This window comes from Podarcis erhardii, assembly GCF_964252035.2.
Source record: "Podarcis erhardii genome assembly, chromosome: 7".
Taxonomy (NCBI): domain Eukaryota; kingdom Metazoa; phylum Chordata; class Lepidosauria; order Squamata; family Lacertidae; genus Podarcis; species Podarcis erhardii.
Genome location: NC_138511.1, coordinates 30,008,571 through 30,035,836, shown reverse-complemented (window position 1 = coordinate 30,035,836; position 27,266 = coordinate 30,008,571). Strand labels below are relative to the sequence as shown.

Here is a 27,266-nt window from a genome sequence, read left to right as displayed (position 1 = left end):
GGAATGTTTCTTTCCAAAATGTCGTTGAGTCCAAGAAATGGCCTGTTTTCCTTTGGGCACACAGTGGGCAACTGCTTCTCTTGGCATGATGAGATGGGACCCAAATCCAGCTATGCAAAATAGCTAAAATCTGTGGTTGCAACAAGGCAGTGTAATATCTATAGTGATGGGGAGCACTATAGTTCAAATCCCCCTGCTCACAAATAAAGCTCACCTGTTGATTTTGTCTCAGTTATTTCCCTCCTTCCTAACCAAAACTCACAAGGTTGTTGTCAAGCTAAATGGGGAACCAGTGCTTTTTTTCTGAGGGGACGCAGGAGTATGCATATCTCTAAACATTTTGTGAATCTAAGTTTGGCCTCATTGAGGGGCAGTATTTCAATATGAGTAGGAAAATGAGAGTAGTCCCTAAACATTTTTTTTTGAAAAAAAAAAAAAAGCACTGGGAGGAACCATGTATGTCACATTGAGCTCTAGGATAAATATTCAAAATTCCAGAGTGGTTCAACAGTTAATCCCTCTTATCTGGGTACCCTGGAAGTGGGAGCACTGGGAAGGAAACAATGCTGGAGGAAGCAGTAACAAGTTACCAGTCTCTGTAGCCACAGCAGACGCTGTGATTCTCCAGTGGTTTGACTCCACCCCTGGAAGCAAATTCTATTGCCTCTTGAGACAGTCAGATCCTAACAACAATTTGATAATCAGATAATGCTAATATTCTTTACCTGGACTTTTGTTATTTTAACCCATGCGCAACTATACTTATTCTACATGCCTGTTTTAATAGCGTTGTTTCCCAACTTTTAATTTTCACCTGTTGCTATAACTGTTCTCTCAGTTTTATGTACATTATAAAATGAAATAAAATCTTCCCTTTTACACTGTCCCTCTTTCTGCCACACTCTCACACACAGTGCACACTCTCTCTTGCTCATATATGCAGACACTCCCCCACCCCCATGTCTCACACAGATCGAGTGGCACACAAGTGCTAAGGTCCTACAGAAAGGTCAATGGCCTTTGAAGGCAGTTCAGAAACTGCAGCTACTACAGAACTCAGCAGCCAAGGAAGAGGACGTCTGAACGTAACAGCACCAATCCTGGCCCAACGGCATTGGCTGCCAGTGAATTTCTGGGATCAATCCAAAGTGCTGGTTTTGACCTATAAAGTCATATGCAGCTTAGGACACTGACACCTCAGGCCCCTGGGCCCTGGATTCATCACTGCAGTCACTTCTTCATGTGCCCCCTTCATGGGATGGTGGCAGCACAAGAATGGGCTTTTTCATTGGTGGCTCCCTGGTTGTGGCATGTTGTCCACAGTGAAGTGTGCTTGGCATCATCATTACCAATTTTAGGTGCAAGAGAAGATGTTCCTGCTTACTCAAGCATCTGGTTTCTCACTGAGATAGAAGTCTGATGGTGCCTTAACCTGTCCTGGTGTTCATCTTTTAGCAGGCAGAGGAAGGATTTGCCCTTTTAGCAAAGTGCAGGTTATTTTTTCGAAGTTGTTTTAAACTTTAGATGTGATTACGGTATATATATATATATATATATATATATATATATATATATATATGTGTGTGTGTGTGTGTGTGTGTGTGTGTATACACACACACACAATTGCAAGTCACTTCGAGACATTTTATGTAGTAATGAATAAACATTGCTATTTTTCTTATTTATATTACTATTAGTGACAGCAACAGCTAAATCATCTAATTAGCACTGAAACAAAACTTAGAAAAAAGAATAATCTGCGTACAATTTGCTACCTTTGGTTTTCCCCGGAAAGGTCTTTGACCCTTGTTGGTATTGCAAGGCACTTTGAAATGTTTTATGCAGTGAGCACCATATTATTATTATTAGTAGCATTAGTATTAAAAACAACAGTTAAACAATGTCATTAGCAATGAAACAAAATATTTAAAGAACAATCTGTACGTTTTGCTACCTTCCACTTTCCCTGGAAGAGTCTTTGACCCCTTGGGTGGTAGAAGAGATCTATCATACAACATGCTTGCCTGTGCTCCTAAGTCCTCCTTGTCACTGCGGAGGAGGGATGGCCACAGCCTCCCCGCCCCCCATGGTATTGATGTTTATCGCTCCGTGCTACATTTATTTCCAATTATGATTCATTTCAGTCCAATTAAGCACCAGCTAGACTTCGGTGTAGTTATCCAGTCCAATACTCTTAATTAGTTTGCGAAGTATTAAAAGTCAATTTTAATTATTTCCAATGGGTTTCAATGAAATCTCAATTAGGCGTCTTATCTGTCTGTTATAACCAATTGCTCTCCATTTGGCCCTCCAAATGCAGATTGTGTCTGTTGGTTTTGCCACTGAATCACCATCTCTAATACGCCGTTTAAGTTAGCTATGTTGTTGAGTGGGAGGGAGAATTGCTTTCCTAATAGTGAAATGGGATTCCAGGAAGTCCATTCATTTTACTCAAAAGACATGCTTCATTTTCAATGAAAGCAGACGGGGTGCCAATTCTCTTTCCCCACAACTGGACAGGAGCCACCGCTAGGCTGATTTGCATGCCATAATCCATTTTTAAGCAATAAACATTCCTGGCCATATGCACATATTTGGAGCTGAAGACTTGCTGCAGTGAAGGAAATAAATGAATGCTGCTGAGTGGGGAATTGACCCTTCAGTGTGGCAGCACCTACTCTTTGGAATTACCTCCAGGGCCTGCACCACTGGACTTCATGATCCAGTTGGTCCTTCCTCGTCTGTAGGGTCCTCCAAGACTGGTTATATGCCAACATGTCACTGACTCAAAGATAGTTCACTGGTCGTGGATTTATACTGGACTGTCGACACATCATTTTTGCTTTGTTAGTTATGTGATGCTTCCCCATGGTTTATTTCATTATTGCCATCTGGAGGGGCACTATTATGCTGCAGCAGAACAAAAGCTGGACGTTTGGTTATGTGCTAGAAAACCCACCCACATTCTAATGCTCCTTGCTCCTAATACACACATTTTTATATGCAATTTTTTCCTGTGTTGTCAGGGAATGGTCTGAAGACGAGGACTAGGGAATGCATTCTATGGCAGGCCAGCTTCTCTCTGACGGAGAGCTGGAGGGGGAAAGAGTCACCCCCCCCATGTCCACAGCATGTTCAGTAGCAGAGAGAGAGAGAGAGAGAGAGAGAGAGAGAGAGAGAGAGAGAGAGAAGCTGAACAACTTAGGGAGGAGTTACCCAGTTATGAGATAATGACAAGGGAGCCAGAAGGGAGGGGGCAGCTAGTCGAGACATCACTTGAGAGTGTGGGTGACCCCCCCCTCATGGACTCAGAGGTCTGAATGTATCAGAGAGCAAAGGAGACAGAGAGAGGGAGGAACTTCCCATTGCCGCCTTAATTGCTGCAAAAGTTGGAAGGAGGGTTTCGAGTAGCCAACTACCCTCCTTGCAGAGAGCTGTATATTTGTGATTGCAACATGATGCTGTAATAAAAGGACTATAAACATATCAAATATCAAATGCTCGTTAATTCTTATCTGTGAAATTACCAAAGGGAGAGGAGGACTCTCCATGCCTGACAGGTGTAGTATACAGTATTTGCAAGCAATTTTCTTTCTTTCTTTCTTTCTTTCTTTCTTTCTTTCTTTCTTTCTTTCTTTCTTTCTTTCTTTATTTCTCCTCCTCCTCCTCCTCCTCTTCCTCCTCCTCCTCCTTCTTCTTCTCTAATATATTCCCACTTTCCTATACAGTGGTACCTCTGGTTACATACGCTTCAGGTTACAGACTCCGCTAACCCAGAAATATTACCTCGGGTTAAGAACTTTGCTTCAGGATGAGAACAGAAATCGTGCAGTGGCAGCACAGCAGCAGCAGGAGGCCCCATTAGCTAAAGTGGTGCTTCAGGTTAAGAACAGTTTCAGGTTAAGAACAGACCTCCGAAACGAATTAAGTTCTTAACCCGAGGTACCACTGTACTATACATATTTTTGTACACATTTCCAAAATTTGGAGAAGTAGGAATTTCCAAGAAGAGCTGCAGTTTGCTTTGCACGTTGCTTGGGGAAGTCACATTAAAACTTGAACTGATCTGAATTCATTCCCCCATCTCTATTCACTTTTTGTTAGGGTACCAAAGGCCCCTCTAGTCCTCAGTGTGGTCCACAAAGTGGCCATCCAGATGACTTTGGGAAGGATGTCCAAAAACAGGGACATGAGCATGATAGCATCCCTCAGTAACATCTATTTCTAGGATGAGGAAAAGCCCCACTTCCAGCTCTGGGGGGCTATTGAGAACAGTTCAGCTCTGGATGATCCTTTGTGATATCATTCTGATTAGGCCTCTGATTCCCAGCTTTGCCGCTTTAGCCAAGACAGCAGCTGGTGATTTATGGCTTTGATTATTACGGCCACCCGGGTATCTTTCCTGTTATTAATGCCATTGCCATCCTCGTAACTCTGGCCTGCCTGCAAAGTGATGGATTGATCTGTAGGCTGTTTGGCAGGGATCATGGGGGGTTCTGAGGGCTGTGTGCATTGTGTGCCCACCACGAAACAGCGGGAGGAATCCGGCAATCGATAATCCCCGAGGCTGCTCGGTGTCACTCAGGGATGGTCCGCAAATGATGGCAAGAAATATGGGATGTCGATGCTGATTGTGGCTCGGCATCCCCGCCGCCCTCACTGTGTGTCCATAAGATTGTGCAACCTCCCTAGTTATTGCCGGTGAATCACAGCTCATCTCTGCGGACCTGCACTTTGAATAATATGGGAAAGCCGGCATCCTGCCATGGTGGCATCACTATTCATTAGCGTGATCCTTTGGAGCCCCCCTAAAAATGTCAAAAGGAGCCATAAAAGTGATTTGAGCCCTGACTAGTTTCATGTGCTTGGTGTAAGACACCTTGCAGCCGCATGATGCTTGACAAGTCAAAGGGGCTGCTTTTGGTTGATGACTTCCTTAAAGAGGTTGTAAATAAGCTCAAGGTAGGGAGATAGTACTACCAAGGCCGTCTCCCCCCAGCCTGGATTGGTAGCTGATACTTCACTGAGTGTTTTAGCCTGGCTGGGCTATGTCCTTGAGCTCTTGATATGGCTTCTTGTTTGCATGGATGGGGGACAGAGAGGTGCATGCAGAAACCAGCTTGCCTTACCAAGATAAAATTTACATGAGTAAACTCTGGCCCTGTGCACCACTGGTATATGGCCTCTGGAACATTGCCCAGAATGGAATGTGGCCCTCCAACAATGGCTTACATGAAGGCCTTCACTATGATGGTGTGTATGTCTTAGAGCCATTGCACACAAACTCTCCTAGGGAAATTAGTTCATGGTTTCATGATAGCTTGAGAACTTCCCTCTTTTGTTGGTTTTTGGAAATTTGGTTAAAGAATAAAAGGAGAATTCCCTGGATGCCTAGATTTAGGTTTCAGGCAAGTACTCTTTGGTGAGAGAACCCCAGCAGAGATTTAAAATCACAAAACATGCAGCAAGGTTAAGCATGGAAATACAGATTGTTAGACCTTTTAAATATCCCCTTCTACGAGCTACCCACGTCCCCCTACCAAAGTTAAAAATGGTTGACTTACAGCCTCTTCAAAGATCAGAGTCATGCTTTTCCATATGGCAGTGAGAAAAGACAGGCAGTGCAATTTAGTTTCAAAAGTGGCAAGAGTTTCTAAATTATTTGTATAGAATTTACACAATGATGGCCTGCTAAAGCCACGTGGTACAAGCTTGGAGCATTCAGCTTAGACATTCTTACATGGTGGGGAAAGAAAAAGAACAAAGAGTTTGGTAACCCTTCCTTCCAAGGCTGTGACCTAGCTAAGCCCGAAAGGACAGCTTACTCTATGATCTTAACCCCTCTATGCATTAATTAAACACATTGGTTATATGAGGCTGGATCTATCCCACATTTTTGAGAGAAGCCACAATTGGCAATTTTTTATAGCATACCCAGGGAAGGAAAATTGACAGGCTAGGCAAAGGCCAAATGAAATTACTTCAGGGTCTTGGTCTGGACTTTAATCCAACAGTTGGTTATCCCTGAAACTGATGATTAAATTGTTTTCCTGATGTATGCAGTTCTCCAGTTGTGGGAGGGGCCCATAATTAAATCCATAAGCTCACCCTCTGGCCTTCAGCAATATCAGCCATCCTCCTTCTTGCTGAGTTCAACAAAGGCAACACTAAGCCCAAGGAGGAGGAAGCTGGCAACCCGTACTACTTGCTGTACTCATTAGTAAGAAGGCAGGCAGGCAGAGGCTGGCAGAGAGCAAAGCAATGTTGGTGGGGCAGTGCCCCCATTTGGCCCAAGGGACCAGCCTCCATTGACACATAGAACGGTACCTTCCAAATGCATGCTCAGAAAGAGTAACACTTGGAAAAAACAATGACCCTCGCCCAATGAGTGCATTTTTCTCAGTTAATGTAAATAATATCAATCTGTGCCTCCTGCTTTGCTACTCAATTGGAAGCAGCGGGAAGCTGGGACATGGCGGTGGAAATCCATTATGTAATTCAATCCACTGCCACCCAGGCATCCTCCTCCTCCTCCTCTGATTGTGTGCTGCTGCTCTGTGCAGGAAGGGCTCATCTGGGTAGCTCCAGGCACCTGCTTTTGATCGAAAGCCTGACATATCTCCCTAGCCCCCCGCCTGGTGTGTGCTCCGGACGCTGGTGCCAACCATTGGCAGAGACAGATTGTGTTTGTGATGCATGGCAGTCTGGTGTGTGCAAAATTCTCAGGGGCACAAAATTGCAATGCCCGGTGCTGCCTCAATACAGCCGCACATTTCTGTCACTGGGCTCTGTTGAATATGGATGTGAACCAGGAAATGACCTCTCCAGACAATGGAATGACTCTTCTTTTCTTATCTCTGCGGCTGCAATCTTCTGGGTGACGTGGATGCTGTTAGGCAGTTGAATGCACACGTGTACTCCATCTGTTTCCTACCCTCCCACAACCTTGTCCCGGACACTGGCAACCCACGCTACCCAACTGTTTCCCAGCCCTACCTGAGGAAGAACCTGGGACATGGGAACATTGGAAGCTGCCTTATACTGAGGCAGGCCACTGGTCCATCCAGATCATTACTGTTGATGCTGACAAGCTGCATCTCTCCAAGGTTTCAGACGAAGAACATTTACTCAGTTGTACAGTACCTGGAGGATGTCAGGGATGGACCCGGGCTCCCTCTGCATGCATACCAGACACTCTGCCACTCAGCTACAGCCTTTCTCCATGCAAAACATGTGCTCCAACTGCCGAGCTATTTCCCTTCCATAATGATGACAAATCTCCCTGGCGTGCTTCTGCTGGAGCATTTATTCTGATGTCTTTTCTCCGTGCCTGTCCAAAACGCCTTGTAAAGAAGAGCTCCCCAGAAAAAGAAAGGAGCCCTCCACAAGTGGGTGACTAGATGTCTCGCAGTCTTCGCTCCGATATCTGTCTAAGTGTTCCTGACGTAATCGCCCTTTCTCTCTTTTTGATGAGAGAACAGCAGAGAGCTGAGCTCTGGCAAATCCCCTTAAGGGGGGAGCCAAACAACAACAAAAGATAAAGCAATTTTCACGAAACCCTCTTTTTAGGCTCATTATAAAATCCCTATTATATCCCTTTATCTGCGAGCCAGAAGTGTTATTTCAATTTAACAGTGGATGAGAAATGCAAAGGAAATGTAATCAAAGGGCTATAGATGTACTATTTAATGTCAGGATGACAGATGCTTCAATTAGAAAGACAGGCTCTTCTCTCCCCAAAATAGATAAATATGAAATTTTTATAAGATTGTGCTGTTGGGTGTTTATGGTACTGTACTGTTACAAGCCTTCATTATGATATAAATTCAAAGGAAAAGCTCTTATTTCAAGGGGGCCCCTAATGGGTTTGCCAATATTTGTGTAACTCATAAAAACTGTTTATCCAAAACGCCACTTTTTGCCCATCTCTGCTATATCTTAATCTCTGATAGGAGAACAGATGGACACTGATGTGGCAACCTTGTCAGTGGAACGAGGAGATAAGTCTCCTCTGGATAGAATCATAGAATTGTAGAGTTGGAAGGGACCACCAAGAGTCATCTAGTCTAACCCCCTGCAATACAGGAATCTCAACTAGATCATACATGAGAGATGGCCATCCAACCTCTGCTTACAAACCTCCAAGGAAGGAGAGTCCACCATCACTCATGTTGAATGTCTGTTCCACAGCTGAATAGCTCTTGCTGGCAGAAATTTCTTTCTGATGTTTAGTCGGAATCTCCTTTCCTTGTAACTTGAACCACACCTGCAAATGGACAAAGCAGGGTTTGAAGTCTTCCCTAAGCAGCTGATCAGCCCTGACAGTGAGCCTCCTTGGCTGCAGAAGGAGCAGCTTAGTGCAGCTGATCCCAGTGGGGCTCACAGCCAATGTAGTTGGGCAGGGCTGATTTTAAGCCCTGGTTTGTCCATTTGCTTGTGTGGTTTGAATCAGAAAGGAACACTTGAGAGCCCTTGTGGTGTAGTGGTTAGTGTGTCAGACAATGAGCTGGGAGACTGAGGTTCATGTCTCCAATCAGCCATGAAGCTCACTGAGTGATGTCAGTCTGGTCACACTGCTTCTCTACATCACAGGGTTGTTGTGGGGCTAAAATGGGGGGAGGGTGGGGAGAATCATGTATGCAACCTTGAGATCCTTGGAGGAAAAAAAGGTGGGCTATAAATGCAAAAGATAAATAATATGTGCCTTCAGGTGTGGGTGTGATTTGGGGGAAATGGCCTCACAGGCCCGACTGGGACCCATGCTTGACCTCTTAGATGGGAGGTTCCTTACCTTGGCAGTAAACAGACTGAAACACAACTATCCTTTGAAATTTGCACTTCTTTTCATTTTGGGATGCAGTCTTCCAACCCAACAGGGTGCCTAAAAACCATTGCTGAAAAGGGGCAATAGTGATTTTATTGTGCATCAAGAAAGGTTACAACCTTTAGGACTTTTTTGTTTGGAGAAAATATTAGTAAGGGGTGACATGATAGAGGTTTATAAAATGCCAGACAGAGGGTTTAAATGTCAGAGTGGTGTAGTGGTTAGAGTAGGAACATAGGAAGCTGCCTTCTACTGAACCAAACCATTGGGCCATCTAGCTCAGTATTGTCTATGCCAGTGCTCTTCAACCTTGGGTCCCCAGATGTTGTTGGACTCCAATACCCGTAATCCCCAGTCAGCTTAGCCAATGGTCAGGGAGGATGGGAGTTGTAGTCCACCAACATCTGGGGACCCAAGGTTGAAGAACGCTGGTCCACACGGACTGGCAGTGGTTCTCCAGGATCAGCAAACAATACTAAACTAGATGGATCCACAATCTCAATATAAAACAGCTTGTGTTGGAGTGGGTCTTTATCTCAATGGCAGAGCACAAACTTTTCATGTAGAAGGTCCCAGAATCAATTGCTGGCATCTCCCAGTAGAACTGTCTGAATCACTAGAGAGCTGCTGCCCGTCAGCGTGGATAATGCAGAGCTAGACAGACCAATTATCTGACTAGGTATAAAGAGCTCAGCAGTAGAGCAAAAAGATCCCAAGTTCAATCTGTAGTATCTCTGGGTAGAACACAGAATAGATAGAACACCACCAGACAACAATGAACTAAAATGGATCAAGGGTCTGGTGCTAAGGTAGCATTGTAATTTCACCAGGCACATGAATGGTAGAGCATGCAAGGGGTCCTAGGTTCAGTTCCTGGCATCTCCAGGTAGGAATGGGAGAGACCTGTTTGAAACCCTGGAGAGCTACTGGTGGCCAGTGTTGTTAACTATGAGCTAGATGGACCAAGGACTCTGTATCAGCCTGCTCCAGAGACTTCCCATGAGGGATCCCTAGCATGCCCAGTTAGTGCTTGTAACCCATAGCGTCACAGACATCCTCTTTCATTTCTCTCTTGGTGGCTTGACCAAGGCTTCTTTATCCTCCACCCAAGCTCAATATGCCACCCGGAGGTCCTCTTTTGCCTTGCCAAGATGTTTAATCCTGCTCAGACCTTTCTTGGTATATACAAGCCAGCTGTGTTCCTAATCACTTTTCAAAGTGGTCCTTAATCCCCCTGCTCTGATATTAAACACTCTGTGGGAGCATAGGTCACAAAGGCTTTGCTCAGAGATGCTATCCTTTGACAAAACCAGTGAGGGAGTGTCAGCCCCAAAGGCTTCCATTCTTCCCAAATGTTTAAAGTCCAGCTCGTAATCCAGGTGCCACATCAGTTCGGCTGCAGCCTTCCTGACTGCTGGTGACTCTTTTCTCTTTCATTAAGGATGATTTCCTCTTGGTCTGTCAGTTTGCGTGGACGTCAGAGTCTTGCATTGCTTTTTACAAGACTGACCTCCTTTCCATCTCTCCCCCTCCCCAATTTTATTACTAATCTCATCTGTTAATGACTTCTCCTTCCCTTCCCTTTTCTTAAATCCAAGATTATCTGCCTAGGCAGATTACTGAAGTGTCCTCAGAGGTTATTATTACGATTTCTCTGATTCCTTGTCGCTTACAGATAAAGAAAAAAGAAAAGAAAAGAAAAGAAAAGGAGAAGAAACCCATTCTTGAGAAAGTGATATCTCTCTTTGCATTCCAGAAAACAGCAGCCCACATCTGCTCAGAGGCAGATTTTGCATCTTGTTTATCATGGATTTTGAGTCAAATCCTTAGGACTGCTAACCATGGTGTGGCATTGCATCGCACAGTTCCTGCAAGTTCAGATGACTGAAGAAAGCACACCCCCATATCCAAAGCACACAACTCTTACGTCTAAAACAATTCATTTCTAGTGCAGCAAAGGGTATGAACTGTCAACCCTCAGAGGAGTGTCTCCTCATGAATCACAGCTAATGATGTTGCCAGTGTTTGGAATGCAAACTTGTACTCCTCAGAATAGTCACCTATTTCCCCAACAAGTCCTTTTCTGACTTGGATTTCAAAATGAGTTTCCGAGCATGCCTCCTTGTTCCTTAGCACCTTGAATGTGGCGATGGCAGTGCTAAAAACCCAGGAAGCCTGGGAAATGACATTTTCCTAGGGAGACTGTGAAGTGACGCTTTCTCAGGTTCATGGGCCTTTTGTATGGGCATCAAGTGCTCTGGGAACTATATATCCAGGGAAACACGTCTGAACTTCCTCCCACTTCAAGCATTCCAACTGCATTTACCCAGGACTGCCATGAACTTTCGTCTCTCTCTTCTAAATATGTTTCTGTTCCTGTTTTGGGGAATAGCTTGTTGCAAAACCCCTGTTTTCATGACTTGTCATTCTTTGGAGTGTAGCTCTTTCCCCAGTGAGTCTTTAGAAGTCAAGTCTCTGAGTGGGTGGTGGGAGTGGGTTTGTCCTGACTGCAGTGCACATGCATATAAATCTATGCTCATAAACAATAAGACATCATGCAGTGTGCAACCTGCACTTTGCAGCTCCGGAGACTCACTTTGAATGGCTAAGAGCATATTATTATGGCTTGCAAGCATTTCACTAATCAAAAGAGCAAACACTTCCTTGCTTTTTAAGTTGGAGGAGGCTGGGATGAAGAAATGAATGCAGCATACAGAAGACAGAGCTGAGCTTTTTGGCAATGTGAATTGGGTAGCATTGCTCCTGGGTGGCTGTGAGACTTGGGGTGTCTTAATGCAGATGCAATAGATGGCACCACAAGACTCCAAAACCCAGCAAATGCTGCCCCCCCCAAAGTCCCGCTCTGTGGTGTAGGAATGTAAGAATGAGCCCAACTTGCCTGTCTATCTAGTCTAGGGCCATTCCCACAATTTTGCTACCCTTCTTGGGCCAATTTTGACAGGTGAGCGGGACCACTCACCTGTCAATCACAAGTCATACCAAAGTCAGATCAAAAGAAGTAATAGTATCACACTATTCTACCTTTGCCAGATGCCACCTGGGCACCCCAGTTGAAGAAGAATATTGAGAAGCAGAAAGATGTGCAGAGGAGGGCATCCAACATGATCAATATGATCAAGATCCTGGAAACCAAGCCTTATGAAGAACTGTTGAGATGCTGAGGATTGGTGACTTCATGTTTGAGAAGTGGAGGAGCTTTCAAACGACTGTTTGATGAAACCACTGGGGAAGCTGGGATGATATTGTGAGATTTCAGAGACTCTGGGGCATTCCAGGTTTTCAGGCATGGAACATTCCCAGCCCTACCAGGTGATTCCAAGGATTAAACCTGGTAGCTTCTGCATGCAAAGCAGATGTTCTACCATTGAAGTATGGTCCATGTTGCAGCATTTGAGACTTTTCAGTTTAGACAAAAGGCGAGTAAGAGGCCACATGATAGAAGCGCATAAAATTAGAGAAAGTAGATAGCAAAAAAACCCTTTTCTTCCTCTCTTGTAAGACTAGAACTCATGGACATCCAAATAAACTGAACCTTGGAAGATTCAGTGTAAAAAAAAGTCATTCCTATGGGGTGTAGTTAAATTATGGAACTTGCTCCCACTTGAGACAGTGATGGTCACTAAACTAAAAGGTAAAGGTAAAGGGACCCCTGACCATTAGGTCCAGTCGTGGCCGACTCTGGGGTTGCGGCACTCATCTCGCTTTATTGGCCGAGGGAGCCGGCGTACAGCTTCTGGGTCATATGGCCAGCATGACTAAGCTGCTTCTGGCGAACCAGAGCAGCGCATGGAAACGCCGTTTACCTTCCTGTTGGAGCCGTACCTATTTATCTACTTGCACTTTGACGTGCTTTCGAACTGCTAGGTTGGCAGGAGCAGGGACTGACCAACGGGAGCTCACCCCGTCGCGGGGATTCGAACCTTCTGATTGGCAAGTCCTAAGCTCTGTGGTTTAACCCACAGCGCCACCCACGTCCTGGTCACTAAACTAGATGGCTTTAAAAGAGGATTAGACAGATTCATGGAGAAGAAAGCTATCAATAATGATCATTCATTCATTCATTCATTCATTCATTTTATATACAATCTCTCATCCAAAGATCACAGGGCTGTTTACTAGCCACAATGGCTCTGCTCTGCCTCCACAGTTGGAGGCAGCAATGCTTCTGAACACCAGCTGGTGGAAACTGCAAGAGCAAAGAGGGCTCTTGTGCTCAAATCCTGCTTGTGGTCTTTCCATGGGTATCTAGTGGGCCAATGTGAGAACAGGATGCTGGATTAGATGGGCCGCTGGCCTAATTCTGCAGGCTCTTCCTACATTCAGTTTTGTTGGCAACTCTGTGCCTTTTGAAAGATACATCCATGCCATCTCCCTCTTTGTTTCCTAACACTTTCCTACAAATTAGGCATCTTCCACTCCCAGCAGCTGCTTGTCCTGAGATGACAAGGCAGCTCCTGAGATCAAGTTCTGATGTAAAGTTCTTAGAAGCTATCATGCACTCCTGCAGGCAATAACCTTTCAGGAGAGATTGGAGGAGAGAGAGAAAGAGTTTTGGCCTGGTGGCCTTCCCGAAAAGGCCCCCCTGGATATACGTGCAGCTTCTACGACAGCACTTGAAGATTCCAAAGGTCTTAGAAAAACAAAACAAAAAACCCAAATCTCTGCTGGGGTGTATTTATGTGTACACTGAAAGTAGGTCAGGGAACAGTCAGCAGAAAAAAAAACACCCCATTACTATTTAATCTGGAATTATGGATGTTGAATAAATGATGCATGGGATTTTCTTTCAAAAATACTTTATTTTAAAGAGATACAACATCGGAGACATTGTAAACATATGCTGTCTGTCAGTTATTTCACTGAGTGGCACAGTGCCATAAGTAGATCTCTCCATGCCCGGAGCAGACTTTCTGCCCTACATTCCTCCCTCGAAAAAGAACTTAGAAGAGAAATAATGGAGTCCTCAGGTCTCAGGGAGATGGAATCCACAGGGGCCTTGCAAGTTAAGGAGCTGGGGCCAAAGTCTTCACCAACCCAGTGCCCTCGAGATATTTGTTGTGTTTTTATTAAGAACTTAGGAACTCGGTGTTATGAGTCCTGTGGAGGTGTTATGGCGGGTGGTTAGATCCAGAACAGCAATAGTGGAAGCCAGGGGCATGGGGGGGGGGGGGAGGAGGAGCCAAGAGGGCTTTAGCACTGGGCACACAATTTTTAGGGGGTGTGAGTCAGGCACTCCCATCCAGGGATCCCCATCCCATCCTGCCTGCGGCCAGAGGTCTCTGGGCCCCAGCGCCTGGCCTGGCCTCTCTGCCACGTCCCCAGCCTGCTCACTGAATGGCCAATTGGCCAGCATTGGGGAGGGGGGATTTGCTTGCTAAGGGCTGAGTCGGAGGCAGGGAAGCAGTGCAGCCCCACTTGACTTCAGTGGCCAGGACTGAGCTGGCACATGGGCTCTGTGAACCCTCTGGTATTTGTGGTAAGGGCTGGCCTTGTGTGGTGGGTTCTGTTTCACCCTCTGCATCCTGCCACTGCCTGACACATGTGTGCCCCGGGCACCAGAAAAGGACGTAACGCCACTGGCAGGAGCCTGGGAGCTGGACAATCCTAGGGAGGGTCTTAGTAGGATGGGAGAGGTGAGGATGGGGCCCCAAGGAGTGTCTGAGCCCAGGGAGGAGACCAGTAGTCTTGGGGATGAAGAGCTGGATCCAGACAAAAGTCTAAGAAGGGGAGCAGGGGAGCATTCTGCTTCTGTGACGTTAGAAACCCCTACCCAGATACCTCCTACTATGGTGATGCTCTTGGCACTTCCCCCGTTGGTGAGGAACCTCCTTCTTTGGAGGGGGTGACTGAGATTAAATTGGATGCTGAGATGGCACCACTAGTTCCAGGACTCCATCTGCTTGCCATGCTTGGTGCTGTTCAGAAAGAAAGGGCAGTGTGTATGCTGCTTGTTGGAGCAACAGGCTGCTTAGCTGTGTGTTTATACCTCTCCTTCACCTCCTACATCTTGTAATCCATGCCTTCCCTATGTACCAATCTGTTAAGAACACGAGAAGAGCCTGCTGGATCAGGCCAATGGCCTATCCAGCCTAGCATCTTGTTCTTACAGTGGCCAACCAGATGATCTAATCGGACCCATGTACAAGAGCACTCTCCCCTCCTGCAGTTTCCATAGTAACTTAATAACCTAAAAAGAACCCTGCTGGATCAGGCCAATGGCCCACTGAGTCCACCATCCTGTTCTCACAGTGGCCAAACAGATGCCTCAGTAGGAAGTACACAAGCAGGACCAGAACAGAACTGCACAATCTCCTCTTGTGGTTTCCAGCGACCATCGTCTAGACATTAAAGCTTTCGGCAGAAACCAAGCAAGGTGTCTGAGTTCTTTGTCCGGAAGCAAGGATTTAAAACGATGAGAAATAAATAAATAAATTGCCGGGTTTTGATCTGATGGTTCTCATTTTGCTTTCTCCACCGGCGCAAATCCTGTGAATCCATTTGGATTAGCTCATAGGAGTCACTCAATGTCCTTGTTTGACTTTGCAACGCACAGAGGTGGGAGAAGCTTTGTGGTGTTTTGAAAAGAGTGTGAGTAAGGTTATGGCTAGAGATGGGATAATCTGCTGATCTCAGTGTCTCTCCTTTTCTCATGAAAATTCACCAGCATTTTAGTGCAATTTTCTCCTTGTTTTCTTAGGCAATTTTGCCCAATATACACTTTTTTTTTTGCAAAACAAAATGATGTATTTTTGTACGTTATTTTCACCAATACCTGTATTTTGCATTTTCTTGGCTGGAAAACTTCATTGCTAAATTCAGAGAACTTTGAAGAATAGTTATGACGGGCTGAACATTGATTCTTGGTATAACAGAGCATGGTCAATAGCAATGACTGAAAAACTAACGTTTGCCAAGGGCAAGCACAATCCATATTCCTTTTATAACATATGGCAAATGTTTATTGAATACATAAATTGTTCAGACTGTGGCAGGAATCCACCCAGCACTCATGGGAAAATGTGGCGTGATCTCTTAGAGTAATCAAATGAAACTTTAACACATGGCACGATAAAAGTCTGTAATTTTATCAGGACAGGTTACTTTTTTTTTTTTACTGTTGTAACAATTGTTTTCTCAAAATTTATCTTCTGTTCCATAAAAATAAATAAAAACGGTAAAAAATAAAAAGAATGTGCATTATTTCAGAAAGTGCAGATGAGGTAGATACACCTTTAAAAGTGAACTGAATCACATTTATCCCACATTCCTAGTTATGGCTTTGATTTTTTGAAGTCATGGGCTGTGCCTCCTTGGCTGGAGGCAGTAAATACTTCTGGATACCATTTGCTGGAAACCACGGGGTGGGGGGGGGTCAGGGGTGCTCTTGTACTTGGGTCCAGCCAGGAGGTTTCCCTTAGGCATCCAGTTGGTTACTGTGAGGGTAGGTTACTGCTTCTTCTTCTTCTTCTTTTGATCACTCATAGCCGAGTAAGATTGTCTTCCATAAACACGGTTTTAACAGTGATTCCGTAAGTGACTGTGGAGGCCAATTCTGGATCCACACGTCCTTCCACAGTGGGGACATTGGTTTCCAGGTGGGAGTTGATCACAGTATGGATTTGCCAAGCGTGCCTTCCTCTTAGCACGTTTCTCCCTTGCATCCTGAGTTCGAGTGTCTTCAAAGCCCATGACACCTTTGGTAAAGGCTGTTCTCCAACTGGATTGCTCGCACAAAATGGACCATTGGGCCATCTGATGTGAAAGGCTCTTCCTACAGTCTTACGAGGATGCTGGACTAGATGGGACACTGGCCTCATCCAGCAGAGTTTGTCTTATGTTCATCCAAAGTTCTGTCCCTGTGCTTTTGTCATTCATCTTTCCTGTGATCTGCAGTCCTCGTGGATCAGCAGTTTGAAGCGATCCACCCACCACAATTAATCCAATCTGCAACCATTATGTTAATGTGCTTATTAAGCACTTTTCGATACTGCGAAAACATCTGTACGGATTTTGCAATGGGGGCTGCTTGTAGCATGTGAGGGATGGAGCGAAGGTTCCTTAGATGTTCCATAAGCTGTGCCAAAGATTTATCCTCCCACCCTGTGATTTGTATTTATTATTCGCAAATAATGGGATGGCTCTTTATTTTTCAGCAACCCTATTAGTTTGTCTTTCCATATGGCCACCAGCTCATGTTTACCAAACAGATTTAATTCTTCCAAAATAGCTCTTTTCCTTTCTTTTTCTTTTTCTAAAAAATGTCAGGGAGAAAATAATGCCATTAGAGTCTTCTCCCACTGCACTCTGGTCCGATGAAAATCTTTAGCAAGCTATCCACCTATTTCTGCAGAGGGCAGAATTGCACTACTAGATTTCCAGATGCTTTTGCGAATCTATGGCAATGATTATAAGGATGTCAGAACCTCTGTGGAAGATTGCAGCAAAGGCCCATTTTATTCCATTGTTTTCTTTCCTTAAACAGTGAGCAAGGTGTCTCTGTGTTAGTTCACAAGCAATGCACGAAGGCTGCAACCATCGCCTGTTTTTCCCCAGGGTTGCCTGAGGAATTGGTTCTCTTCCAAAATACCAACTGACCTGATCCACACTTTCTGGACTAACACGCATACTGGAACACAGCTTTCTTTCTTCACCATTCTGCTTAATCCAAAGCTTAGTGTGCAGAAGGTCCCAGGTTCAATCCCCGGCCTCTACAGATAGGACTAGGAATGTCCTCTATCTGAAATCCTGATGAGCATTTGCATGCCTCCGTCTGTGGGTCCCCAGATGTTGTTGGACTACAACTCCCATCATCCCTGAGCTCTAGCTAGGGGTGATGGGAGTTGTAGTTCAACAACATCTGGGGACCCACAGGTTGAGAAAGGCTGATTTAGACAATGCTCATTCCAGATTGACTTCATATAAGGCCATCACCAAGCCTTGTGGCAATGAGTTCCACAGGTTCATTATGCATTGCATGAAAAAAAATACATCCTTTAACTTACCCTGAACCTCCTGGCAGTTATCTTAGTTGGGATCATTGTGCTGCCTTTGCGTATCATGTAGTATGTTAGGAACATAGGAAGTTGCCTTATACTGAGTGAGACCATTGGTTCATCTAGCTCAGTATTGTCTACACTGACTGGCAGCTGCCCTTCAGGGTTTCAGACAGGGAACATTCCCCGCGCTGCATGGAGATGCTGCTGGGGATTGAACCTGTGACCTTCTGTATGCAAAGCAGATGCTCTACCCTTGAGCTATGGCCCTTCCCTTAAAGCAAAGGAATGTAGGAATCTGTCTTCAACTGAGTCAGGCCTTTGGCCCACGTAGCTCAGTATTGTCTACACTGACTGGCAGTGGCACTGCAGAAACACTTAAGCAGTTGATGGAGGCAACAGCCATTCCCTGCGGTTCACCCTCAGTGTTTGAACACAAGATATGTGCATTGGTGGAAATAAAGTCTACTTTCAGGGTCAGGGTAGCATGTCAGAAATCCATCCAGAGTAGGGGTCCAGTTCTGAGCAGGTCTCCTCTGAGGAGGAGAAGGAGGAGCAGGACTCTGAGGCCTGCCATGGCACAGACAGATAATAATAATAATAATAATAATAATAATAATAATAATAATAATAATTTATTTGTACCCCACCCATCTGGCTGGGTCTCCCAACCACTCTGGGCGGCTTCCAACAAAGATTAAAAATACATTAAAATACCACACATTAAAAGCTTCCCTGAACAGGGCTGCCTTCAGATGTCTTCTAAATGTCAGGTAGTTGTTTATCTCTTTGACATCTGATGGGAGGGGTTCCACAGGGCGGGCACCACTACCAAGAAGGCCCGAAGGCCCTCTGCTTGTTTCCCTGTAGCTTTGCTTCTCACAGCGAGGGAACCGCCAGAAGGCCCTTGGCACTGGACCTCAGTGTCCAGGCAGAACGATGCGGGTGGAAACGCTCCTTCAGGTATACTGGGCCGAGGCCGTTTAGGGCTTTAAAGGTCAACACCAACACTTTGATTTGTGCTCAGAAACGTACTGGAAGCCAATGTAGGTCTTTCAAGACTTAGGTGGTCTCGGTGGCTGCCCCCAGTCACCAGTCTAGCTGCTGCATTCTGGATTAGTTGTAGTTTCCGGGTCACCTTCAAAGGTAGCCCCACGTAGAGTGCATTGCAGTAGTCTAAGCGGGAGGTAACTAGAGCATGCACCACTCTGGCAAGACAGTCTGCAGAAAGGTAGGGTTTCAGCCTGCTTACCAGATGGAGCTGGTAGACAGCTGCCCTGGATACAGAATTGACTCAGAACTAGACCTTGTTAAGTTAAGAACATAAGAAGAGCTTGCTGGGAGCCTGAGGGGAGATGACTGCTGTGCTCGAATCCTGCCTGCAAGTTTCTCACAGAGGCATCTATCTGGCCACTGTGAGAACAGGATGCTGGATTGGATGGGCCATTGGCCTGATCCAGGAGGCCCTTCTTATGTTCTTCTGTCCACAGAATGCTGAGTGTTAGATGGAAAAGAAAACCAGAATGGCCAGCTGGCCAGCCTCCTTGTCTCCTGTTTGGAAGAAACAATGAAACTTTTTTTTTGCGGCAGGTCCCGCAGCATTGCTCACACACTCTTGGCAAGATCCAACACTGTCCTGTTGGAATGTGGCTGTGGATTCCATTAGCTGCCTTTGTAAGCTTGTAGCACCCTGCTTGTGGTTAACGCTTAGCTGGAATGAAATATTCAACGCAGCAATAGAGAAATTAAAATAATAATTTATTTGTCAGACAAATAAATGATAGGCACAGTGGTATATGGTTACCAAAGCTCTGCCTGCCCTCCAGCCCTGATGGCCAGCACTTATATTTCCTCAACCCAGTCCCCTTGCTCCTCCTTTGGCTGCCTCTGTCCAATCAGCCTGGTTGAAATTCCTATTGGCTGTTTGCTAGAACCAATCATAAAAGATACACCCATTTCCTATTACCTTTTATGGGAGACAAAGAGCTATATTTCCTTCTATCCATAAATGGCAGACAAGTAGCCATATATCTTACATTTGCCTCGACAAGGCACCTTAATTACCAGATCACCTTTTGCCCCTGTTGCCCCTACATTCCAAAACAAATGGCTAAAACAGATGGCTCATGGTATTATTTTCTGTTAAACAATAAATCTTACTATTTACCAACTCTTAATTAGTGTTTTTGCAGCTTGATTGTATTCTGTAATATGTAGGGTCAGTGTAACCTTTGCTCCCAGCCTGTATTTCCCTTTTACAACTTTGAGAAACCTGTCTCCTGCTACTGCTATAAATCAGGGGGGCCCTTGTCCAGGAGAGCAGAAAGGAGAGCAGAAAGATAAACAACTGAAAAAAAAGTACTTAGCCAGCTGGTTTTCTGCCTGGCATGAAACATTTGCAAATCTTTAAGCTCATTTTAAAATACAGGCCTTGATCAGATGCCTCAGGCTGAGGCTAAGCAGCGGTAAAAGAGAAGAGATCAGGGAGGCCCTCTCCCTCTCTCAGTTTGGCTGCCCGTGAGACTCAGGCTCTTTGCACTTCTTTGTTCTGTGGGTGGGCAGGGAGGTTCCAGCTCCCTGCATTAGCTGAGACTGTGGTTTGCACAGCCAGAGGTCAATTAAGTGAGGGGAGAGCAGGTCCCTCAGCAGCCAGAATGACACAATTCTCCTGGTAAACACCTCTTGAAGGACAAAAAAAAAAGGGGGGGGGGAGAAAGAGGAAGTTGTGATGAGATCAAGATTTCTCTCTAGGGGAAGAAGTCCCCTGCAGACACTGGAAGACTGCCCCATACCCAATCATCATCATCATCGGATCATCGAAATGTAGAGGCAGAAGGGACCCCAAGGGCCATGCAGGAATCACAGGTAAATCACAGGAATGCTCATGATCCTCAATGTATTAATGGCCTTCAGCACAACAGGGGTTCCAGGCACTTACCCAGGATACATGTTTCATTTTGGAAATGAGGCACAGCGGAGACTGTAGTGTCTTTATGCCATATGGTTCATTTACACATATATACAACCTGAGCCTATGATGGCGGGGTTCGCAGCATTAACACTCCAAAAAAGTCTTGTTTCTCCCAAAGCCGCAGCCTTGGATTCAAGGAGAACGCAGCCATGGCATTTTCTTCTCCTTTTCAGCCCGCAGCTTTTTCCTCTAGGTCACATGACAGCTGATTCTTCTCTCCAGACTCCTGCTTTGTTTGACTAACTATCTAAGAGATGGAGGAGGGGCTCCACCCATTTGCCATCTGCCACAGAGTCCCTTTTCCTTGGTTCTATTAATGACCAATCACATTTCCTTTTTCTCTCTTAATGGTTCAGCTATTCCAGCAATTGAAACCATGCTGAATCCAGGAATTAGAAGGGGACCCAGGTATCTGACCTACTTCCCCATCAAAAATACCCCTCTCTTAACACTATATATAAGAATGAAGTCAGAAAGGAATTACTTTGACATGTGCTCCTGAACATTATCTGTATTGCTATGTTAGTAAAAACCATCCAAGTATGAAAAGCGAGGCTCATGCCTGCCCTAGGATTGGGAATTGAAATCTGAGGTAGTCAGGGCGAATATTTATTTATTTTGTTTATATTAATTTATATTAATATTTCTATATTGCCTAACGCCAGAATGGGTTTCTAAATAGTTTGCAAGGTATTAAAAAGTTGCATGAATGTTAAAACATCCATAATTAAAATATGGAATAAAGCTACCCAATTAAAACATTAAAATAGAAACGACCGTAATTAAAATATGCAATAAGAAAGTCCCATTAAAAACACCAATGAATTAAATATTAGTTTATTTTTCTGCTGCTTCGTATAATACTTCTCTCTAAGCTGCCACCATCACTTAGCAATCCCAGTTTCCAAGTGACTTGCTCCAAAACACTTTTGTCTTTAGCTCTGCCCATCATATGCTCTGGTTCCACCCATCTTTGGCTCTGGCTCCGTCCATCACCAGCATGAAGCAGCTTATCCCCGTGGGAATGCAACCCTTGAGGGGGGAAAGGATGCCCATCCCCGGTATATACATATATCAAGAACAGGTTTGGGACATATAATGGAAGGGGAGTGAAGGTCAAAGGTTGTTGGCATCCATCTGTCTTGAGAGACAATAGCATGCACCTCCAGGTGTTAGCAGCATTGAAGTGACCTCCCCAGGGCACAAGCCTGGGAAGTGTGTATGGAGGCCCAGATGACAAGACCCCTGTCTCTGCCTTGTTGATGTGGTCCAGAGGAAAGCAGAGCAATATGTTTGGCACCAGCTTGGCTGCAAGAGTTGCCAGAAAGAGGCATACAAGGTGCCATCCAAGCATCTTATAGACTCCACTCTGGATTTGTGTAGTGTTTACTTCTTAGCCTTTTCTTCTCCCAAAGATATCCTGCAAGGCAGCAGAGGTTTAGGACCAGACTCTTCCTTTTCCTAGATGTTCTACCTTCCCAGGTTGACAAGCCCCATCTACCCCTCACTTCCTTCTACAGCATGTGCAGAAACTGCTTGCCTAACCATTGGACCTACTATTGGTCTCATCTGCTCAAATTGTTGGAGCCTGCTTTCACATGCAGGGGAAGTCCCTAACTCACCAAGGGTTTGAGACTCATCAGCTACCTTCATCTGCTTTAACTGTCCAGTTGGGGCCGTTTCCTAGGGTGTGGCTGCTGTTGCATGCTGACAGTTTCTAGGAGATGCAGGTGAGAGCTGAGTGCATGGTGAGGACCAAAGGTGGGCAAACTATCACAGAAGGATGACCAGAGGTACTATGGGCATATGGGATGTTAGGGGAGGGGGTAGTAAGGTCTAAGGTAGGAACACATATTCATAATGGACACATGTCATAACTCCTGTAAAAGATCCGGAACTTCTTGGGAGTTTGTGTAGGGATACACATGTCTCATGGAATCATAGAATTGTAGAGTTGGAAGGAACCCAAAGGATCCTGTAGTTCACCCCCCTGCAATGCAGGAATCACACCATTAGCACTGTGCACCTAACCTCCCTACATCAGCTCCCTACATCAGAGGGCACATCTACATAGTGGCCAATTGATGTTTATCCAACACGTGCACTAAACATTGCAGAGAGTCCATGTGCAACTATGAAGATTTGACCTCCAAGTCATTTCCTCCAAGATGTTGTGGCTCAGGGGTCCCAAGTCCAATCCCCAGCATCTTCAGATAAGTCCAAGAGAGACCCTGTCTGAAAGGATTGGCAACAGATAGTAGACGTATCAATGTTCTGGCAGCTTCCTAGGTTCCTATAGAGACTGGGTGCATCTGGAGGGTGGGGCCATTCCTTGTGGTTGCGCAGACCTATTTAACATTTATGAGCCCATCAGTCCATGACAGAAGACATCTTTTAGAACTCCACAGAAGCAGTAAAGATGGAAGAAATTGGATCTTTCAAGCAAGCAGCTACTTGGGGATTCAAGTATTATTGACAAGCTTAAGGAATGCATGTTTCTATCTAATGCAAGGAGATCACAAAGCTGCGGAGGGTGGGAAGGAGTTCTTTCTGTGCTGTTATATACTTTAGATGAAATATTATCTCCAGTTGTCCAGTTGCTACAGGAGGGGAGAATAAGAAAATGGAGATCAATAAAAGAGGCCCGGGTAAAATAGAGCATGGTCTTGCTGGAGGGAGAAGACCATCCCATCAAAGATTTTTATCTCTCTGACAAATTGAGAGTGCAATCAATTCTCTGCCACTTCAAAGTGAGTCAACTTGCTGATATCATTCTTCTCCTCCTGTGTTCTGCACCGCGTTTGTGGAATACAAATGAATTTAGGAGCCCACAAGTTGGAGGGAAATACCTCCTATGAAGAGAGGGTGGGGGATTCTGCATCAGCTTGCGATGATTGGAAACTCACTTTTGTACAAATCCCACTTCAGAACAATGGAGGTTTGATGAGGCAAATGCTTAGCTTTTGATATTCAATGGCTGGAAAAGACAACGACTGTTTGTGACGAATGAGATATGTGGTATGGACAGGATCCCTTGCGAAGAGATGACAGAGAGGTGTGAATTAGAAGATGTTGCCATGCTTGGGTTGCAGATTGAAAGCATCCACTTATTATGGAGAAGAGAGCAAAGTGGTGACTTACCCAGAAGAACAGCAGTGTGGTTTCGGGGCTAGAGTGTTGGACTAGAACCTGGAAGAACAGGGAACAAATCCCCTCCATGACATTTCCCCCCCTAGCAAAGAAAGTGAGTTGAAATCACTTCCATGTTCCATTCCACTTGTGGAATATTAACTCCATGCCTTTCCTTTACTGTTTATCTGATTTGCTCTGTTCCAGGCCCTGTTCCTCTTGAATTCTGGTCAAACTTCAATAATTTCTAAAAATAATCCCAAAATTAGGATTCCCTAATTATCCCAAAAATAATCCCAAAGATTCAGTAGTTGTGGGCATCTGGTGTGAACAGGATGCTGGGCTTGATGGGCCATTAATGTAATCCAGCAAATGTAGTTTTCATTTGGTGCATATCACCTCCTCCTTCCCTCAGTTAAGGATGGAGGGGAAATTTGTTTTGGTTCATATGAAGTCACACTTCCTGAAACAACACATGAATGGAGAAATCCTGTGAGAGGTGGCTGTCTCCAAATATCAGGAAGCATTTCTCCAACCAAAAATTGTCTACCAAATGCATATAGCAGGGAGAAGTGTGCATAAACATGCAGATATTGCGATAAAGGAAGCATAAGCAATTGCCTTGTATTATGGAAAAATTGCTTGCAAAAATCTGTATCTTAGGGAAGATTGCATGAAAAATGTGTTTGTTAGGGGAAATGTGCGCTGAAATTATTTTGAATTTTCATGAGGACTTTTCTTTCTTTCTTTCTTTCTTTCTTTCTTTCTTTCTTTCTTTCTTTCTTTCTGCAAAATCACAAATTGACACAGAACTGAAATTAAGATTGGAAACATGAGAAACCAAGAAACCAGAATGGAAAGCCTTGCCCATCTCTAGCTGCAATCCTCCACATGTCTCTGAGCAAGAAGTTATTTCAAGAGAGCCAGTCTTGAAAACATGCCTAATGATTGCTGACCGAGAGGGTGGCATTAGACAGTGTAATGCTACTGCAATTACTGTGAGACAATGGCTGGCGTGACCTTGGATGCCCATTTCCCACTCATCTGAGGTGTGCTATGGGGAGGAACATTTTACCCCACCTTCCTTAAATTACTGGGTTTTCTGCTTAGGCAAAGAGCGCTGAACGAGGTTGGAACTGCCAAGGAAGTATAAAAAGTAGAGCCGCTGGCACTCTCGGTTGAGACCAATCCTTTTAATTCTTCCCGGCCAGCATCCTGAATTCAAATGATGCTCATTAAGCCGAAATGCGACAGAGCTGGGCAAAAAGAAATAATAAATCTGAGCCCTCTCGAGGCAAAAACTTGACAGACTGAACTCCTCCTCATTTGCGCAAGTTGAAGGACAGATGCAAACTAAGTTAGATGGAGCTCGTAAGTGATTGACAGTTCCATGTTCGCCTTTAAATTTGTCAGTCTCCTACAACTGCCGACTTTGCTACAGCACTGTATTCTCCTGACAAAGAGTTTTGATTAAAAAAAAAATGCTTCCCCTTCTTAACTGAGGTCGGTATCTCTCCTCACTTTTTGACTGCACTCTATTCAAGCACACAGCCTTGTGGATTAGACAAGTTCATGGAGGAGAGGGCTATTGAAGGCTACTAGCCAGAATGACTCTACTCTGCTTCGACAGCAATGCTTCTGAATATCATTTGCTGGAAAGCATAGGACAGGAGAGGGCTCTTGTACTCAAATCCTGCTTACAGGTTCCCCACAGGCATCTGGTCAGCCACAGTGAGAACAGGAGGTTGGGCTATATGGGCCATTGGCCTGATCCAGGAAGTTCTTCTTATGTCCTTCTGTTCATATGGCCAAATCCAACCCATGCTCTGTTAAAGAGAAGCTTCTGTGACTTGTATATATTTTGCAAAAATCAAACATACTTTCCTGATGCATAATGAATTTGATTATGTGCTAACAACCAGTGTAGTACATTGGTACCTCGGGTTAAGAACTTAATTCGTTCTGGAGGTCCGTTCTTAACCTAAAACTGTTCTTAACCTGAAGCACCACTTTAGCTAATGGGGCCCACTGCTGCCACCGTGCCGCCGGAACATGATTTCTGTTCTCATCCTGAAGCAAAGTTCTTAACCCGAGGTACTATTTCTGGGTTAGCGGAGTCTGTAACCTTAAGCGTATGTAACCTGAAGAATATGTAACCCGAGGTACCACTGTACTGTGGTTAGGGAGGTCCACAATATGTAAGAAGGAAGGCCTGCAGTGTCCCTCTCTACCCTATCTACCACTTCCATGTGGTCCCCAACAGGTTGACATGAATGGAATGTGGCCCTCATACTATTAACCTGAAAGATCCCCTGTCATTCTTACTGGCCCCAGATTGATAGTTGTAGCAGCTGCTCCAAACTAAGGAGAGAGAGCTTGGTGATTTGCGCCTGCTATAATGTGTGAATGCTGATGCACTGACACCCGCCTTCTGGTTTGGGGCCATGATAGGACACGAGCTTGTTTTGTGTACAGAATGTTCTGGAAGGATGCTGAGTGCCAGCCGAGGCTTTCAGCTGCAAGAGACTTCTTCCTACCCACCCCCTTTCCTTTCCCATCATTTCTCTCTGATCATCTGTATCAGTTTTGCCTGCTATCACTGTTTGCCAAGCGTGGGCTGGGTCCCCCCCCCACTTCCCACCTGTCAGGCATCCAGAGGCAATGCCAAGAGGCAGCTGCCAGTCTCCTGGGGAGCAGGAGCGAGGAGTTATATCCGCCATATATTTTGCGGCTTCATCATATTGCCCATTAATTTCCAAAATTCCTGACAGTTTAAGAACTGCCGTGAATTACTGCACAGTAAAGGCGAACGCCCAGCCTCAGCTGTGGGGAAGCTGGTGGTGGGGAAGCCTGCCAAGAGAGATTTAACAGCAGAGGGAGGTGCACTGTGGAAGTGGCTCTCCGTACACTTTGAGCTGGGTTAGAGATGCAGGGAGGCATAGAGGGCCACAGAGGAGTAGAGCACAGGGCCATAACTCAGTGGTAGAGCATATGTTGCTTTCATGCAGGAGGCCCCAGATTCAGTCCTCAGCACCTCCAGGTAGGCCTGGGAGAGAACACTTCCTGAAATCCTGCTGCTGCCAGCCACTGTAGACAATATTGAGCTAAATGGAGGCAGTGATGGCCACCAACTTGGATGGTTATAAAAGAGGATTAGACAACTCCATGAAGGAAAGGGCTATTGATGGCAAGCAGGGCCCAGGCACAAGAGCAGGACACACCCCTCCTGTAGTTTCCGGGAACTGGTATTCAGATGTACATCTGCCTCCAACTGTGGAGGCAGCCATCCCTGAGAGTGCTGGTGATAAAAGGTAAAGGTAAAGGGACC

At 45.2% G+C, this 27,266-nt stretch overlaps 1 protein-coding gene across 1 annotated transcript in view; it reads right to left on the bottom strand.

Annotated features, from left to right (window-relative positions):
- ZNF362 (zinc finger protein 362) overlaps positions 1-3,921 on the bottom strand; it is a 209,924-nt gene extending 206,003 nt beyond the window's left edge. Inside the window, exon 1 of the mRNA XM_081871126.1 lies at positions 3,735-3,921. The gene's annotated coding sequence lies outside the window, so the exon portion shown is untranslated. The remainder of the gene's footprint in view (positions 1-3,734) is intronic.
- Between the last annotated feature and the right edge of the window lie 23,345 nt (positions 3,922-27,266).